This window comes from Xyrauchen texanus, chromosome 39, assembly GCF_025860055.1.
Source record: "Xyrauchen texanus isolate HMW12.3.18 chromosome 39, RBS_HiC_50CHRs, whole genome shotgun sequence".
Lineage (NCBI taxonomy): Eukaryota > Metazoa > Chordata > Actinopteri > Cypriniformes > Catostomidae > Xyrauchen > Xyrauchen texanus.
In genome coordinates, this window is record NC_068314.1 from 2149919 (window position 1) to 2168063 (window position 18145).

At 43.0% G+C, this 18145-nt stretch overlaps 1 protein-coding gene across 1 annotated transcript in view; it reads right to left on the reverse strand.

Moving 5' to 3' along the window:
• The window catches only part of LOC127632538 (guanine nucleotide-binding protein G(I)/G(S)/G(T) subunit beta-1-like), a 285363-nt gene that overhangs the window by 131188 nt on the left and 136030 nt on the right, over window positions 1-18145 (reverse strand). The gene's annotated exons all lie outside the window — the stretch shown is intronic.

Here is an 18145-nt window from a genome sequence, read left to right on the forward strand (position 1 = left end):
AAGTACTGAATAGCCTACGTGCACAAGCGTAGTGACGAACTTCCGCTGTCGCCAGAAGTCTGCATATCTGTTTCCGGTTTACTTGCGCGTTGCCCAAAATGTCTGTTTTTACTCGATGTCTCCAGGATCTTCCGAAAATAAGTGTGACGCCCAGCAATGTGTGGTCACATTATGTAGTTAAATATTTTATATTTTGAATAGTTGGCATATGTCTATTGCTTTATAAGGGCCTCATTTCTTTCATTTGGTGTAAATGAATTTTTTAAGCTGTATTCCAAATTTCCACCACAAGGGGGCCTCGCATCCCAGTGAGATGGCATATTGTGGCTGTAGCCGACACTCGTCTTTAGTCTGGCAGACGCGAGAGAAGGAAACACAATACCTGTTGCCGGTCTCATCATTTTCCTGTTCTTTTCAGGACAACATTTTAATCTGACCACAGGCCTCACGCCCGGGGCCTATTACAGATTCTTGGGGGCTCATCCGGGATTGGTTCTTCATGCTGACAGACGCCGATCCTAAAATCGTGATTGAGAAGCTGAGCTGGTGGTGCAGTGCCTAGTGCTGGAGGTGAGCAGCTGCTGTCCATGAGAGCTTCGACCCACTGGGAGAAGATGTAGCTGAAACTGGTGCTGAGGGACCTGCTGTAAAGGACTGGAGAGGACGTTGCGATGGCCGACAAGGAGAGGAAGAGCCTGGTGTGGGACATCAGGAAGAGCCTGCTTTTACTGTCGCCTAACAAACTTTTCCAGATTGCTACTAATGTTGGCCCAGTTCCAGATAAGGATCCATCAGAGCTTTCTAGTGAGGACGCAGAGGGGTGCTTTGAATACATCCATGCTCGAATGTACAGTAAGAACCTTTTAGACACTGAGGACAGCGGGTTGGGGGAATTGTTAGCACTAAAAGATGATGTTGATGAGATTGTACAGTCTCGGGGTGTTACCTCCCCTCCTGTCGAGTTAGCCCATTCAGCCACAGCTAATGAACCTTTCACTGAAGCAGTAAGTGTAACCACTACTGCCATGGTGAACACACAGCCAATCATTGACACAACTGATGCTGCTACACTTAGCAATGTTTTACCAGAAAATGTACAGCAAATGCTTTTGAATTATGATGAGTTGAGTAAGAAGCTCCTTCAGTTTGTGAACATGCCCACACCGCAGGCCACAGCACAACCTACACTTGCACAGTCTACACCAGTGAACAGTGCCCCACTAGACAGTAGCACACAGCCAGATGCCGTCACATACCAGGCACCAGAAAATGTGTTGTCTCTAAAAAATCTCCCCTACATCCAGTGCCGTGAATTTAAGGTGCAGGTAGGCCAAACTGGGGATCACTCATCTGATATTAGTTACAACAGTGTGTGTAGGCAGATGGAAGAGGGAATTAAAGATAACTTCACTGATTCAGAGGTAGTTAGAGGTGTGTTTAGGATAATAAAACCAGGAGATTTCAAGGACATGCTTGTTAATAAGGAAGATATGACCGTAGCTGAGCTCAGGGGATTTTTGCAGTCACACTTAGGGGAAAGAAATAGCACAGAACTATTTCAAGAGCTAATGTGTGCAAAACAAAGTGAGCATGAGACTCCTCAGCAATTCCTCTATCGTGTTATTGGACTGAAACAAAGAATTCTGTTCTCATCGAAACAATCGGAAGCTGGGATTAAGTACAGCCCAGACACAGTCCAAGGTGTCTTCCTGCACACAGTATATCAAGGGATAGGACACAAACACAATGACATCCGCAGGGAGTTGAAACCCTTACTTTCAGACCACACAGTGACAGATGAGACAATCTTGAAGCACGTCATGAAAATCACAAGTGATGAGAGTGAGCGACAGCATAGGTTGGGCTCAACACAACGCCAGAAACACGCCGCTGCACACAGTGCTCAAGTTGAGGTCGAAAACTTGGAACAGCCACATACAAAGAAAGGGACTGTTGAACAGAAAGCCAAAACAGATGCTGTACAGCAGCTCACAGAGAAAATAGATGTGCTCACCAAGCTAGTAGACTCCCTTGCAGAAAAAGTACAGAATGACCAATCGTGTCACTGTTCTCCTACAAAAGTTCAAATGACCAAAAAAGAGAGAACCTATGGTTGTCCAAAGTATATAGAGCAGGGCTTGCGGGACTGTAGACACTGCTTTATTTGTGGCAAGGAGGGCCACAGAGCTAGAGGCTGTCTAAAACACCCTAAGCATCAGGGAAACACCAACCAGTTGCTGAGGGGGGACAGACAGTAACCGGAGCCCTTCCTATGTCCCACCTTACAGGTGCAGAAGCTGTGTTAAATGTCAGCCAGTTTATCAGCACTAATAAGCTAGACACAACCACTGAGACAGCTAAGGTAAACAATAAACGGAATAGTAAGAAAAACACTGTTACGCCTGTGCAAGACCCCGCAGCTTCCTGCAATGTACAAATCACCAAACTAATAGGCAGAAAAGCGTTAACTAAGTGTATCCTTAATGGCCTAGCAGTTAATGTGCTAGTAGACACTGGAGCTCAAGTCAGCATAATAGATAGGCCCTGGAAGGACAAATACTTACCTGACCTGGACATGCGCCCACTTTCTGAGCTTCTTGACCAATTGAAAGACAAAAAGAAGTTGGAAGTGTATGCGGTGAATGGAGAAGTCATTCCCTTTGATGGTTGGGTCATCATCACTGTGAACTTGCCTGGTAATGAAGACCCTGACTTATCAATGAATGTTCCATTTCTTGTGAGTTCATTACCTCTCAAAATGCCATTGATAGGGTTTAATGTGGTAGAAGTAGTAATCCAGGGAAAGCCTGAGAAACTAGGCCCCACCTTAGCCCGACTGCTAGGCGGAGCCATGTCCATTCCTGATGAGACGGCACAGACTCTTGTACACTTTGTACAAACCAGAAAGACAGTTGCACAACAGGGATGCTTGAGAATAGGGCAGAAAGAGAGAGTAATCCCTGCGGGTAGTGTAACCTGGGTGAAGTGTAGAGTGCCGCCTCAGCTTGACCTCTCTGACTCATTAGTATTGTTTGAACCAGAGGAAAGTTGTGTGCAGCTACAGCAGCTAGACATAGGTGAGGGCTTGCTTGAGATTCAGAAAAAGATGAACCCCTATGTAGCTGTGCCTCTAGGGAACCCTACGAAACATGACATCATCCTGCCTAGAAATTCCCCACTTGGCAGTATTCAGCCAATCAAAAAAATTGTTGAAACTGACTCACCTGATAGAGACGAAGTGATGGTTCAGGGTATCACGACTACCCCATCTGACTCAGCCAGAATATCCACACAGTGGCAGCCACCAGTTGATGTAAGTCACCTTAACGAGGAGCAACAACAGACTGTAAGAAAAATGCTGTATGAGAAGTCACCGGCTTTCGCCAAAGATGCCGATGATATTAGTTGCATTCCAAGTTTACACATGTCAATAACTCTCAGAGATGACATTCCTGTACAGAAAGCCTACTCCTCTATTCCAAAACCACTGTTTGCGGAAGTAAAGGAGTACATCCAAGATCTTTTAGCAAAAGGATGGATCGTCAAGTCGAAGTCCCCTTATGCAGCCCCTGTCGTGTGTGTCTGGAAAAAGGATGGTTCACTACGCCTTTGTATTGATTATCGGTTACTGAACCAGAAAACCATCCCCAACAGACACCCACTACCTCGGATCCAAGATCTGACCGACACTCTTGGGGGACACTCTTGGTTTAGTATCCTTGATCAGGGTAAGGCGTATCACCAAGGGTTCATGGCAGAAGGCTCAAGGCACGTCACAGCATTTGTAACTCCCTGGGGGTTATATGAGTGGGTCCGGATACCCTTTGGCCTCTCCAATGCCCCTGCAACTTTTCAAAGGAGTATGGAAGAGATGCTGGACTCAATCAGAGACGAATGCTGTATCCCCTACTTGGATGACATCCTGTGTTATTCAAAAACCTTCGAGGAGCATGTTGAGGGAGTTCGCAAAGTCCTGAGAGCACTCCAAAAACATGGCGTATAGTTAAGACCTGAAAAATATGAACTGTTTTGCAGACAAGTGAGATATGTTGGTCGCCTTGTATCTTCGGAAGGGGTGCACATCGACCCAAGAGACTTGGAAGCGGTGCAGTTGCTCAAGGTAAAAAAAACAGAGACAGTTGGTGATGTGAGACGACTTTTGGGCTTTCTCAGCTACTATCGCAGTTACATCCAGGATTTCTCACGCATTGCGCAACCTGTGTATGAGCTGCTCAAAGTTCAAAATAGTGCATCAACAAGGCAGCCCCACCAAGTAAAGACCAAGGGCCCTCAGCTGTCCTCCAAGACCCCTGTGGAGTGGACTAGTGAACACCAGGGAGTACTGGAGCACCTCATTGACAGGCTCACCAGTCCTCCAGTTTTGGCTTACCCAGACTTCAGTCTACCATTCCTACTCCACACAGACGCCTCTGAACAGGGTCTTGGTGCTGTACTGTATCGATACCAAGATAGTAAACTGAAAGTCATAGGTTATGGTTCCAGAACGCTGACCCCAGCTGAAAAGAACTATCGTCTGCACAGTGGGAAATTTGAATTTTTGGCACTTAAATGGGCAGTGTGTGAAAAGTTTAGAGACTATCTGTTCTACGCCCCACACTTTACTATTTACACCGACAATAATCCACTAACCTATGTCATGAGTACTGCCAAGCTCAATGCAGTTGGACATCGGTGGGTTGGAGAGTTGTCTGACTTTAAGTTTGAGATAAAGTATAGACCCGGAAAGGCGAATACTGATGCTGAGACGTTGTCGCGTGTGCCCCTCGACATCAACAAGTATGTGGTAGAATGTACTGAGGAGTTGTCACAGGAAGTGGTGGAAGCCACCTGGAATGGGACAAGAGCAGCTCAGGAACAGGATGTAGCGTGGGTTGCTGCACTTTCTCTCACCACAAACGTCCACTAAGAACCTCCTCCACCTCTTCCAGCTATTAGTAGTGAGGAGTTGGCCAAAGCTCAAAGGGAAGATCAAGCGGTCGGAGAGATCATTAAACTGAAGGAGACAGACGCAGTACTAACATGTGATACACGACTAACCGTGAATAGAGCAGCAAGGAAACTCCTTCATGAATGGAGCAAATTGCACTTAAGAGAGGGACGTCTTTACAGACAGACCAGTGAAAGACAACAAGTAGTCCTCCCGGCCAAATACAAACCCATGGTGCTAAAGTGTCTCCACGATGACATGGGACACATCGGTACAGAGAGAGTACTGTCCCTAGCTAGAGAAAGGTTTTACTGGCCATATATGAAGAAGGAAGTGGAGGAATATGTCACGAGAAAATGTCCATGCATAAAACAAAAGAAACCAACAGTACATGTTCGTGCTCCAATGGGCACAATCACTTCAAACTCACCATTGGACCTTGTGTGCATAGACTACCTGCACCTGGAACCCAGTCGAGGTGGATATGAGTATATCGTCTGTGACACAGTCATTACCTGATTCAGTACCACCTGAGATAGACAGTGAAGGAGATGATGAGTCTGTAGCTGTTAGGGATGCAGAGAGATTTTTGATTACTCCCATAGCAGACACATCCACTCAGGTTAGAAGGTCAGCAAGAAAGAGGAGGTCAAGGCAGATGTTCACATATCAGACATTAGGCGAACCCTCACTACAACCGTGCCCCACTGTCAGTACAGTCACCACACTCACCTCACCCTACATACCTCATCCCACGCTTTGGATATCCCGGAAAGTTACATCACGACCATGGTCGTGAGTTTGAAAACAAACTTTTCAGGACTCTGCGGGAGAAATCCGGAGTTGGACACTCATGAACAACGCCATATCACCCGCAAGGGAATCCGGCAGAAAGGTTCAATAGAACCCTCTTGCAGATGCTCAGGACACTTACTGAAAAAGAGCGGTGGAAAGATCATCTCCAAGGAACTGTGCATGCTTATAACTGTACTCGGCACGAGTCGACAGGATACTCCCCCTATTTTCTGCTGTACGGACACCATCCCCGTCTCCCTGTAGACTTATCGTTTGGTCTATTGACTGAGAAAACCACAGCATCACACAAAAGTTATGCAGAAAAATGGGCTGAGAGGATGACTGAGGCGTACAGGATAGCCAGTGAGAACAGTAAACTGTCAAGTGCACGAGGCAAGTCCTATTATGACAAGAAACTTTTTTGCATCCCGGAGACAGAGTACTTGTTAGGAATCTCAGTGAGCGAGGGGGTCCGGGGAAACTTAGGTCATACTGGGAAAGGAAAATCTATGTAGTCAAAGAGCAGGTAGCAGACAACCCCGTATATGTTGTCTACCCTGAGACAGGAGAAAAACGTAAGACCAGAGTCCTTCACCGTAACTTACTGCTATTAAATAATGACCTACCTGTTGAAGCCCCACCACAAAGATTTGAACATGTACCAAAGAGACAAATGCTACAGAAGCATAACCAGTTGAGTAACAAAACTTTGAGGAAACACCCAAATGAGACAAGTGATTCAGAGTCAGAAGAGAGCACTACAAGGTACTGATTAAGGGTTCCAGTGGAAGAAAGAGAACATGAAAAACAGAACACTTCCCATTATTTACCTACCGTGGTCCAGAGGGATCCAGCACCCGTAGAAACAAACAGACTTCTAAAAGCAGTTGTTAGAGAAGAAAGACAAGTTACTGTACCTGTGACGAGAGAGCGATTTGGTAGCCTTCCAGTCAATGAGAACCAAAGCGAGAGAGATAGTCAGTCTGTGACACAGTCATTACCTGATTCAGTACCACCTGAGATAGACAGTGAAGGAGATGATGAGCCTGTAGCTGTTAGGGATGCAGAGAGATTTTTGATTACTCCCGTAGCAGACACATCCACTCAGGTTAGAAGGTCAGCAAGAGAGAGGAGGCCAAGGCAGATGTTCACATATCAGACATTAGGCGAACCCTCACTACAACCGTGCCCCACTGTCAATACAGTCACCACACTCACCTCACCCTACATACCTGCATGGACAACACCTTATCATTTACCACAGCTAACAGGTGTTGCACCTTACATCACATATCCTTATATGCCCCACACATACACAACACCATTGTGGTATTGAACGGTTAAATCTTATATTGAGTTTTTTGAATATAAAGGTTTCAAATGTCCGGAGCCATTTCTATTTTTGTCAGGGAGCGTGTGACGCCCAGCAATGTGTGGTCACATTATGTAGTTAAATTTAGTATATTTTGAATAGTTGGCATACGTCTATTGCTTTATAAGGGCGTCATTTCTTTCATTTGGTGTAAATTAATTTTTTAAGCTGTATTCCAAATTTCCACCACAAGGGAGCCTCGCATCCCAGTGAGATGGCATATTGTGGCTGTAGCCGACTCTCGTCTTTAGTCTGGCAGAGGCGAGAGAAGGAAACACAATACCTGTTGCCGGTCTCATCATTTTCCTGTTCTTTTCAGGTCAACATTTTAATCTGACCACAGGCCTCACGCTCGGGGCCTGTTACATAAGCGTCAGCGATGTTCATCGCATTGTTGATGCCTGGTCCCCTGCTCCGACAAGCAAGAGGGACAATGGCTTTAAACTCTACATATCGAGTTATCTGCACAACTACAAGGGTAAGTATTTTAATCTAATGTGGTGTGCCGGCAGATAGCGGCTAAGCTAGTTTGCCACGTGTTCATTTTTAATGTAACGTTAGTATAGAAGCTTGTTTTTTCTTAGTTTTAAAGCAGAATGTTTGTTAATTTTTGTGATAATTGTAATATCAATTGTATTAACTTGCTCTCCTCTCAGTTTCTAATAAAGATCAGGGCACAGGTGAAGTCACTGTCAGGACATTGTGCTACAGGTCCATGAGGAAAGCAGAGAAACCTCACAGTTTGAGTGTATGGTGAAGCTAGAATTGATAAGACAGCAGTTATAGGCTTGTTACTTTAATAGCCCGATGTTCCTGGGGATTTAGCAAAGGTAATTCATGTTTATAATAACTCTTAAATGAGTGGCTAAAATTGGCAGGTGAGTTTACCTTGCTGGTCCCCATTTGGGTTACTGTATGCCTTCTTGTTCATGTTATAAGCTTGTTACTTATTATAACCCGGTGTTCCCGATGTTCCTGGGGACTCGGCTAAGGTTATTCATGTTTAATGTAACTCAAATCAAATGAAAACAGTTATTGTAGGCAGGTAAGTTTCCCTAGCTGGTCCCCTCTGGGTAAAATGCGTTCTTATTCAAATTTTCAACTCAGTCATTCGTTTACATTTACATTTATATTTATGCATTTGGCAGACGCTTTTATCCAAAGCGACTTACAGTTCACTTATTACAGGGCTAATCCCCCTCTGGAGTTAAGTGCCTTGCTCAAGGACACAATGGTGGTGGATGAGGGAATCAAACCACCAACCTTCTGATTACCAGTTTACCAGTTATGTGCATTAGACCACTACACCACCATCACTCCCATTTTAAGATGCAATCTTGTGTTATAAGTATTAGGCTATCATGATTAAACAGTGAACAAGTTATATAAATAAGTATTAAAATACCTGTGGATATGCCACTTCCCACTCATGAAAGTTTTCTGTTCTACAAAGGAGCACCCTCTACAAAGGCCTGACTGGAGATTTGCCTGATCTATCCGTCCTTCAGGTGAGTAGGGATATAACAATAGCAAATTTCACTGTACAGTATGATATATCAACCAAAATCTGTATACCAATATTTCATTATTTTCTTTTTCCTCCCCTTTTACAAACAAATATTCTGCTTCAAAGAAAAAAAATGAAATTGAATTGATGTTCTCATAAGGGTCCTTCATTATGCATTTGTATACCACGCATAACATACTGTGAATAGAAATTACAGGGAAAGTTACTGGTATGATAATTGTGGTTATATTATATTACTATTATATTTAGTGTATTGCTAATCAATATATTGTTACTTCCCAGGTGACAGCGGTTCACTTCAAGAGCAGGTGAAGCAAGTTGGGACAATGTTGAAGACGTTTGCTCGCACTGGGCAATCAGGTACAACTTGCAAACAACACCTGTGGTTGTTGGTTTAATTCCCACTGGGGCCACCTGTACATGTAGTAGACGTAGATATAAATGTCATAGTTTAGTAGTTGAGGGACCAGGACTGACTACTTTATTCTTTTATTCTGGGAACCCCTGTAGGTGCAGATCAGACCCTAATGCTGCGACGTCTTGGAGAGTTTGGCGATGTTGTGCGTAGCATGGACAACAAAATGGACGCTATGCTGCAACATTTCAGTGCCAATGTGTCTGTTGGAGAGTTATCCCTGCCAGGGGATCTGTTACTCCCCCTAGACACCCAGGAAGATTTGGCATTGCTTGACAACAGTTTGAGGCAGGATAAAGAGCTCCAGCAACGATTTGTAAGTGTGCTGATTTCGTTTATAACACAATAGGGTAATCTAAAAAGTACAATTAAGATTGTACACTGCATATTCTACAGTCTGAATCCACAACCTGTCACATTTTAAATTTATGAGAAGCTTCAGAGAAATGTAATTTGTAACACATTTTTTTTTTGTATTTTCAGCTTCGGTTTTTGGCAATCAAATGTGGGAGGGACCTAAAGACAACCGTGTGGCGAATGCTTCAGAGTATCTTCTCTAATCACCTTTCCATCAATACAACCTGGACTGGTGTAGGGGATAAAGCATGTTTTAGAGACATGTTCCTGAAGACCATTGTTCAAAGTAAGTTGGATATTTTTTTTATATTTAAGTAGATGTGTATGACCTTATGCCATTCAAATGGAATGACAGATCTTTATTTTCATCACTGACAACTGGAACCCTTTCTTTATCCTGCAGTCAGTAACATCAAGACCCCTAAAAAAGCCTGCTAAAAGTGTCAGACTACACTCACCCAATGCACACTGTTCACTGTGGAAATTGCTCTTTTTTTTCCCATATCCCCCTGATATGCCAATTTGCACTGTCTCATTCTGGAGGTCGGGGAAAACCGGTGATTCTTAGCCCACTACGCCACGCAGTCCCCAACCTCTCCAGACATTCTGATTGGCTGTGTTCTCTACAGCCAGATTTTCTGCTGTTAATTATATTTATTCCCACTTGTTGTCATGTGTAAGTTGAATGTCAAAATGTATATTATACCTGCACATTCTTTGATACCAAAGATCTCAATTATTTCATATACAATTTGCTGCTTATTTCATTGTTACAGTGCTTAACTATTCTATTTTTAAATATAGCTTGTAAATCCTAGATTATACATCTAATACTTGATATTTGCACATTATCTGGTATCAAATATTCTACTTACCGTGACTTTATTATTGGCTTATTTAATTCCGTCAGTGCTTAACGATTCTTTTATAGTTTGTAAATCCTATTTCATGCCTGATATTTGATATTGCACATTAACTAGTACCAAAAATTCTACTTTCATTCCATCACAGTGCTTAACTGTTATTCTATTGTTACATATAGCTTGTAAATCCTTGTGCCACAGGTCAGCATTGCAGTTATAATGGTATATTATACTCCAGAGCTTTACTCTAAATTATTACCACTTATCCTATTGTTAGAAATGACTTGTAAATATGATGTTATACCTCAATTTATTTGTATCCTGCACTTTCTTTGGTACCAAATATCCATTGCTTATGTTTACTGGTAATTCTTTTCATCCCAGAGCTGACCTCTTTATATTATTAACAATCATTGCAAGTGTTACAATAGTGTTTTTTACAAAAGGTTTTTTGTTTTTACCAAAATTTAATTGGAAACCTGCATGTTCTTTAGTGTTTGTGTGTGTGTGTGTGTGTGCGTATATATATGTGTTTGTATTTTTCTGTTATTTATATTTCAGTGATCTGACATCTTGTTTCAATGACAGTTACTGTACTTTGAAATGTGGAATTAAAACGCCAAATGGAAATTTGTCTGGTTTGATCAATCATTATTCTTGATAAACTGCATGTTATAAATATTTAATATATATATATATATATATATATACAATAAGCGGCGGCAGATCGCAAATAGGGTTTGCCTCCGATGCCCCGCGGAAGGTCCGCTTTCGATATAACGGCGGATGGCCAGCGGGCCGGCCACGGAACAAAGGCAGTAGGAAGGCGGCTGCGCTTTTAAAAAGCGGCTGCCGCCGTCGGTGCGCCATCAAATGTGTCCCGCCGACTCATTGCTATCTGGGGAGCGGTCAGGAGAAACAATCTGGATTCGGTCCTTGGTCTCACGCTTATCAGCAAAAAGACGCATCTCTGCGTTGGTTCTTGGGTCTGGTGATCGCGAGAAACGCGAGAGGTAGTCAACGTTGTGGGAAAACGATTAAGAAGGGAAGCTGGTCGCCTTTTCCATTTTCTATATAAATTCACTGTTGTTTCACTGTGAAGATGAAATGAACCGGTTGTACACTACACGACTGGAACAAAGTTAAGTTAATCTTACTCTACCGTGGCCAAATGGTGAGGTTTAGAAAAACGTGGTCTTTCTTTGTCCAGAAGGAGGGAAATTCCTTGGTGTAGATGTCTCTTTAGAGCACAGCGAAGCTGTAGGTGTAACAGTCACGCTGGATGCAGAGAGAGAGTGAGCTCAAACCTGCGCGCTAGTTTTGTTAAGAAGATGACGTCATCGGTCATCGGCCGCTTTTGACCAATGACGTCTGAGATTGAGTCCATGGGCGTGACCAATGACGTCTGAGATTGAGTACATGGGCGGGACTTCCGTCCGGTTGCGATGCATTCTGGGAAATGGAGTTCAGTGTCTCACCTTTGATCATAGAACAAAGGGCCATGCTGTCTCTGCTGCCATTTTCAGTGGAGCAAGGCCCTACAATTACATCAGCCGAGGCTATAAATTCCGGTCAATGTTCATTGACGTGTTACACACATTATTCACAGCTCGGTCACAACTAGGATTGTTCCCCCATTGCGCTTAGCAGCGCAGCATCATAGTGAAGCTTTTTGTAAAGGGAACTATATTGTTAACTAGTATACTGGATAATGTAGCATCAAAATTAACAGTAATTCCAGGATTCCAGGATAAGTGATATTGTTTCAACTTGTATCTGGAGATCTGGATTCAGATTTCTCTTTTGTTCAATTATTTGTAAGATATCAGCTCACTTTTCATTCACACAGTTATTTTTTGGAACCCATTCTACTTAAATATTATAATAATTTGTAAACAAATGATAATAATAATAATAATAATAATAATAATAATAATATATATTATTTTAATAGTCGTATATCTCAATCGTGCACATTTTGTCACAGATCCACCAGTCTCTCTCTCTCTTTCTTCTCCTCACTGGCTCTGATTTCTGATTACACACACCTGCATATCATTAGTGGCTAATCAAGGACTGCCTATACTCCTGTATACCCCACTTTCACACAAACTCTTCGTCTGTTCTCATTGGTAGTATCTCTGAGAAGCCACACTGTTCTACTATATCAAACATACATTTGTCTTCATTATTGCCTGCAAGTATCATAAGACTGTTGTTAGTTATCTGTTCATCGTGTCTATACCCTGTCTGGATATTACTCACCTGCTGTTAGCCACTCTGCTCAACTCTATCATGTGTTCAATAAACCCTGCTACTGAGTTCATATTTCTGCCTCCCTGAGTCTCTCCGTGACACCTTTAACTTTTAAAACCCTCACACTTTTATTTTGACATTCTGAACTCTCCAGGAAGTCCTGTATGTTTCTGATTGTAGGAAAGTTCACTGTAGTTTAATTCGCTTATTCAAATTCTGGGAAAAATGCACCTCCGGTGCCGTTCTAAATTCATATAAGTGACCCAAACTATTGAGCATCTACACCTGAGATGTTGTTTGTGAGTAGCGCTAAAATGTCGTGCACCGTGTGAAGGCTAAAAATAGGCATGTGTGTGTAAACAGAGCAGCACCGTTCACCAATGCGCTTCATGTGCATTTTCTATATTTACTTATTAAACACGTCCTTTTCTGATTCACTGAGCTATCGCACATCTTCAAGTGGCTTTGAAAAAAATGCCCAAGTCATATGAACTACTTTAGTTGTGTTTAAATTGTTCTTTTATGATTTATTTGAGCTTGAGAGTAACGAACATGACTAACACACAGTATCGGATTTGGATCGGACTCGTCGTACCGTTACCCAATCCATTTAAAACGTCAGTATCGGAGCCGATACTGATCAAGGTATCGGATTGGTGCATCCCTAACCAGAACATCCCAACCTAATCCTCTACTACAGAGGCAAGATCAGGAGGCTGGACAGAGGAAACTCAGACTTTTTCAGTTGAGACAAAAACATAATCAACAATGAGAGAAAACAATTATGCCAAACACTGACGTTTGTTCAAACTCTTATGAGTTATTGCTCAATGGGGCAAATTTAACTGTTCATGAGATGGATAGCCTGAGGGAAAAAACTGTTCCTGTGTCTGACGGTTCTGGTGCTCAGAGCTCTGTAGCGTCAGCCAGAAGGCAACAGTTCAAAAAGGTATTGGGCTGGGTGAGTGAGTGTAATTTTACCAGCCTTATTCCTCACTCTGGAAGTGTATAGTTCTTGAAGGGGGGGGGGGGCAGGGGGCAACCAATAATCCTCTCAGCAGTACGAACTGTCCTCTGTAGTCTTCTGATGTCCTATTTCGTAGCTGCACCAAACCAGACAGTTGAAGTGCAGAGGACAGACTCAATGACTGCTGAGTAGAACTGTTTCAGCAGCACCTGTGGCAGGTTGAACTTCCTCAGCTGGCGAAGGAAGCACAACCTCTGCTGGGCCTATTTCACAATGGAGTCGATGTGGGTCTCCCTCTTCAGGTCCTGTGAGATGGTAGTGCCCAGGAACCTGAATGACTCCACTGCTGCCACAGTGCTGTTCAGAGTGGTGAGGGGGTCAATGTTGGGGTGTTCCTCCTAAAGTCCACAATCATCTCCACCTTTTTGAGCGTGTTCAGCTCCAGGTTGTTTTGACTGCACCAGACAGCCAGCCGATCAACCTCCTTTCTATATGCAGACTCATGGTCATCTCGGATGACTGTGGTGTCATCTGCAAACTTCAGGAGCTTGACAGAGGGTTCCTTGGTGGTGCAGTCATTGATGTAGAGGGAGAAGAGTAGTGTAGAGAGCACACATCCCTAGGGGGCACCAGTACTGATGGAATTTTTCCTGTCTTACAAGCTGCTGCCTGTCTGTCCATCAGAAAGCTGCTAATCCACTGACAGATAGACATGGGAACAGGGAGTTGGTTTAACTTAGCCCGGAGAATAGCTGGGATGATGGTGTTGAAAGCCGAGCTGAAGTCCACAAAAAGGATCCTTGCGGATGTCCCTGGTCTGTCCAGATGTTGCAGGACATAATGCAATCCCATGTTGACTGCATCATCCACAGACCTGTTTGCTCAATAAGCAAATTGAAGGGGATCTAGAAAGGGTCCAGTGATGTCCTTCAGGTGGGCCAACACCAGTCTCTCAAATGACTTTATGACCACAGATGTCAGACCGACAGGTCTGTAGTCATTAAGTCCTGTGATTTTTGGTTTCTTAGGGACAGGGATAATAATTGAGCATTTGAAGCAGCATGGGACTACACACTGCTCCAGTGATCTATTGAAGATCTGTGTGAAGATGGGGGCCAGTTGTTTAGCTCAGGAACGAAGGCACGCTGTTGAGACGCTATATGGGCCTGAGGCCTTCCTTGACCTTTGCTTCCGAAAGACATGGCACACATCGTCTTCATAGACCTTGAGTGCAGGTTGTGTAGCAGGAGGGGGGAGGAGGGGGGTTGCAGGTGGTGTTAATGTTTAAGTGAAGTGAAAACTTGTTTTTCAGCTTCTCAGAATAACTTATTTTAGCCACTCTGATTTCCTTATTCAGTGTGTTCCTGGCCTGATTGTACAAGACTTTATCCCCACCCCTGTAAGCATCCTCTTTGGCATGACGAAGCTGTCTGAGTTTTCCTGTGAACCATGGTTTATCATTGTTGAATGATAAAAAAGTCCTAGTAGGGATGCATATGCCATCACAGAAACTGATGTATGATGTAACAGTATCTGTGAGCCAGGTCTGTATCTGCAGCTTCAAAATCACTCCAATCAGTGCAGTCAAAGCAGGCTTGTAGTTCCAGCTCTGCTTCATTAGTCCATCTCTTTACAGTCCTTACAACTGGCTTTGTTGATTTTAATTGCTGCTTGTAGGTCGGAAGAAGATGAACCAGACAGTGATCAGAGTCTCAAAGCTGCACATGGGACAGAGCGATATGCATCCTTTATTGTTGTGTAGTAGTGATCCAGTATATTCCTGTCTCTGGTGAGGACATGTAATGTGCTGTCTGTATTTGGGCAGTTCACGTGTGAGATTTGCTTTGTTAAAGTCCCCAAGAATAATAATAACTGAGTCTGGGAATTGTTGTTCTGTGACTGTGATTTGATCAGCCATGTGTTGCAGCGCTATGTTCCAGACGCATTTGGAGGAATGTACACACACACCAGAATAAACGCCTCTCGTTTTCCCCATTAACTCCGTGATGCGATCCGCTCTGAACAGCTGGAAGCCCGGAAGATGTAATGCGCTGTCCGGAATGGCTTCACTCAGCCAGGTTTCTGTGAAGCACAGTGCAGTAGAGTTTGAGAAGTCCTTATTAGTACGTGTGAGGAGATGTAGTTTGTCAGTTTTGTTGGGAAGAGAGTGGAGATTCGCTAGATGAATGCTCGGCAGTGCTGTTCGAGCACCGCGCTGATGGAGTTTAACCAGCGTGCCGGTTCTTTTCCCTCGCCTACGTCTTTTAGTGTGTTTAAACAACACAGCTGCATCTTTGACTATATTGTCCAGCAATATAGTTGTCTGTCGTCTATATTGTCTGTTGTCTATATTGTCCGTCTGAATATTCAAAAACTGGGAAAAGATTATCTGGTATGTGCTGCCGAATGTTCAGCAGTTCATCCCTGGTAAAACTGACTGGATAAAGATTACTAAACACAGGACAAACAAACAAAAACAACAAAAGAATTGGAGAGCTCCACACTGAGGCGGCCATCTGCGCGCCATAGTAGAAGACCCCAAATCGCCTTCAGCATCAACTGGAGTGGCCTCATACCCGTAGGTAGAAGGACCGGCACGGGGGACAGCTGAAGTGGCTTTCTTCCGGAAGAAAGAAAGCCGCGACTGCAAAGTTGCCATGGTCATGTTCTCGCAGTGAGAACATGAACCATCCACATATGCTTTCTCAATGTGATCTGGGCCCAGACACGTAAGGCAGCGATTGTGGCCATCTAGAGAGGTAATGATCTCATCCAGAAATGACACAGCGAAGGAAGGTCATCTTCAAAAAGACGCGTCACTGTGTCTACTCTTTTAGAGAAATAAACTCTTTTAGAGGGGAAAATCACTCTTCACAGCACTGTCAAAGCGCCCAGGGGTGTAATCTGCAGCGAAGTGCAGAGTGGAGAGGAACCACTGGTAGTGCGCCCTATATCCAACAGCCAGGCTCGAAGAGGAAGGTGAATGGAATGGCAGTGAAAAAATCTGACTGAATCCGCTGCCCAGACCTCCCTTTATAACCATATGTCGGGGGAGTGGCATGCAAATTCAGCTCGCCAATTCGCCTACTTCTCATTGGCCTTTTCTCAAAGATCTGAAGGTGTCTCTGGCTCTCAAGAGCGACCCCTAGTGTCACTTCATCAACACAACGTTCTCGAGAACTGAAAACTTATGCCACCACATTTTTTAAATACAGCTGAAGGAATCTCAATCCAGAATGAGGACTCATTATTAAAAAATGATTGTAACCATTTAAGCTTGATAGCCCCATTCATATTGTCAAAATCAATCGTCTTAAGACCTCTGTCTTAATAAAATTTTATCATATCACTTTTCCATATATAATAACTTTTCCTTTTCCATATAAAATCTAAATTCTATTTATTTATTTAAGCTTTTTAGCAGAAGCTACTAGTGAGAAAAACGGATAAATGAATCTAGAAAGACTCTCTACTTTCGTCAATAGAATTCTTCTGAATATCGTTATGTCCCTCTGCAGCCAAGTATTCATAATTAATTTACATTTCTCGAATTTTTTTATAAATTATCCACCGACTTAGATATCCAGATACCTAAATATTTAACATTATTTTTAACTGGGTGTGGCAGCGGGGGCGTGGTCAAGCGCCCGTCCGGGAGAGAAAAGCGGTAAGGGCGCTTACACCTGAGATAAATTATGTCTAAACACCTGTCTCTAATTTCAGTGAGTACGAGGAGAGCGGCATAAAAAGGCAGCGAGAGGGCCCCAGAGGAGAGAGATGACATGCGAACCCAGTGTTTGGCATTGTGTTGTATTGTGTTTGTAAAATAAGATTGTACGGAACAAAAAGGGAATTAAAACCTTACCTTGTGGTGAAGACCTGTTTCCTGTCCTCCTTCCTTGGGAAGTGTTACACTGGGATATTATACAATGTTCTATTAGGATGTTCATGGATGGCCAATAACTCAAATTTTGAGATATTAAGCTTTTGAGAAAATCTTAATAAACTGAAGTGCTAGGGGTATTTGCTGTTCATTGTTTTAAAAAGAGTAGTGTCATCAGCAAACTGACTGACAATAAATTGATTCTCTTCTAAATTAATGCCAGATATGTTGCCATTTCCGGAAGTCTGTTGTGATTGAATGCCTGTTATAAGAGGATTCATTACAAGCTCAACTTCACCTTTAGACATGGCTTCACCAGCGGACAATGAAATACTATGCGCATGTGAATCACTGTTTGAGAACAAAAGCAGCAGATGAGATTAGATAGAGCGGGAGACTTTGGAGAATTGTCTTGCTAATTAAAGATTAATTTTCAATGTATTTAGAGACAATGAGCAGGATGAAAAGTCCCAAAGCAAAATATGTGTATTCTTTGTTGAAGGATTGGTTTTGTATTTGTAAAATCTCACACGCCCCTACTTTATTTTTGTTTATTTTACTTATTTTTTGTAATGTATTGTTTTGAATGCTATGGAGAATGTGATGTGTAAATTGAATTGTAATCTCAGTCTTTGTTTGTAAATCTTTTTTTGTTTGTAAAGCAGACAACATTACACTAAACACAATACTTGACATATGACAATGGCAAAAATGAGGGCTTAAATACATGAACATGGGTCACTACAAGACAGATTTTCAAG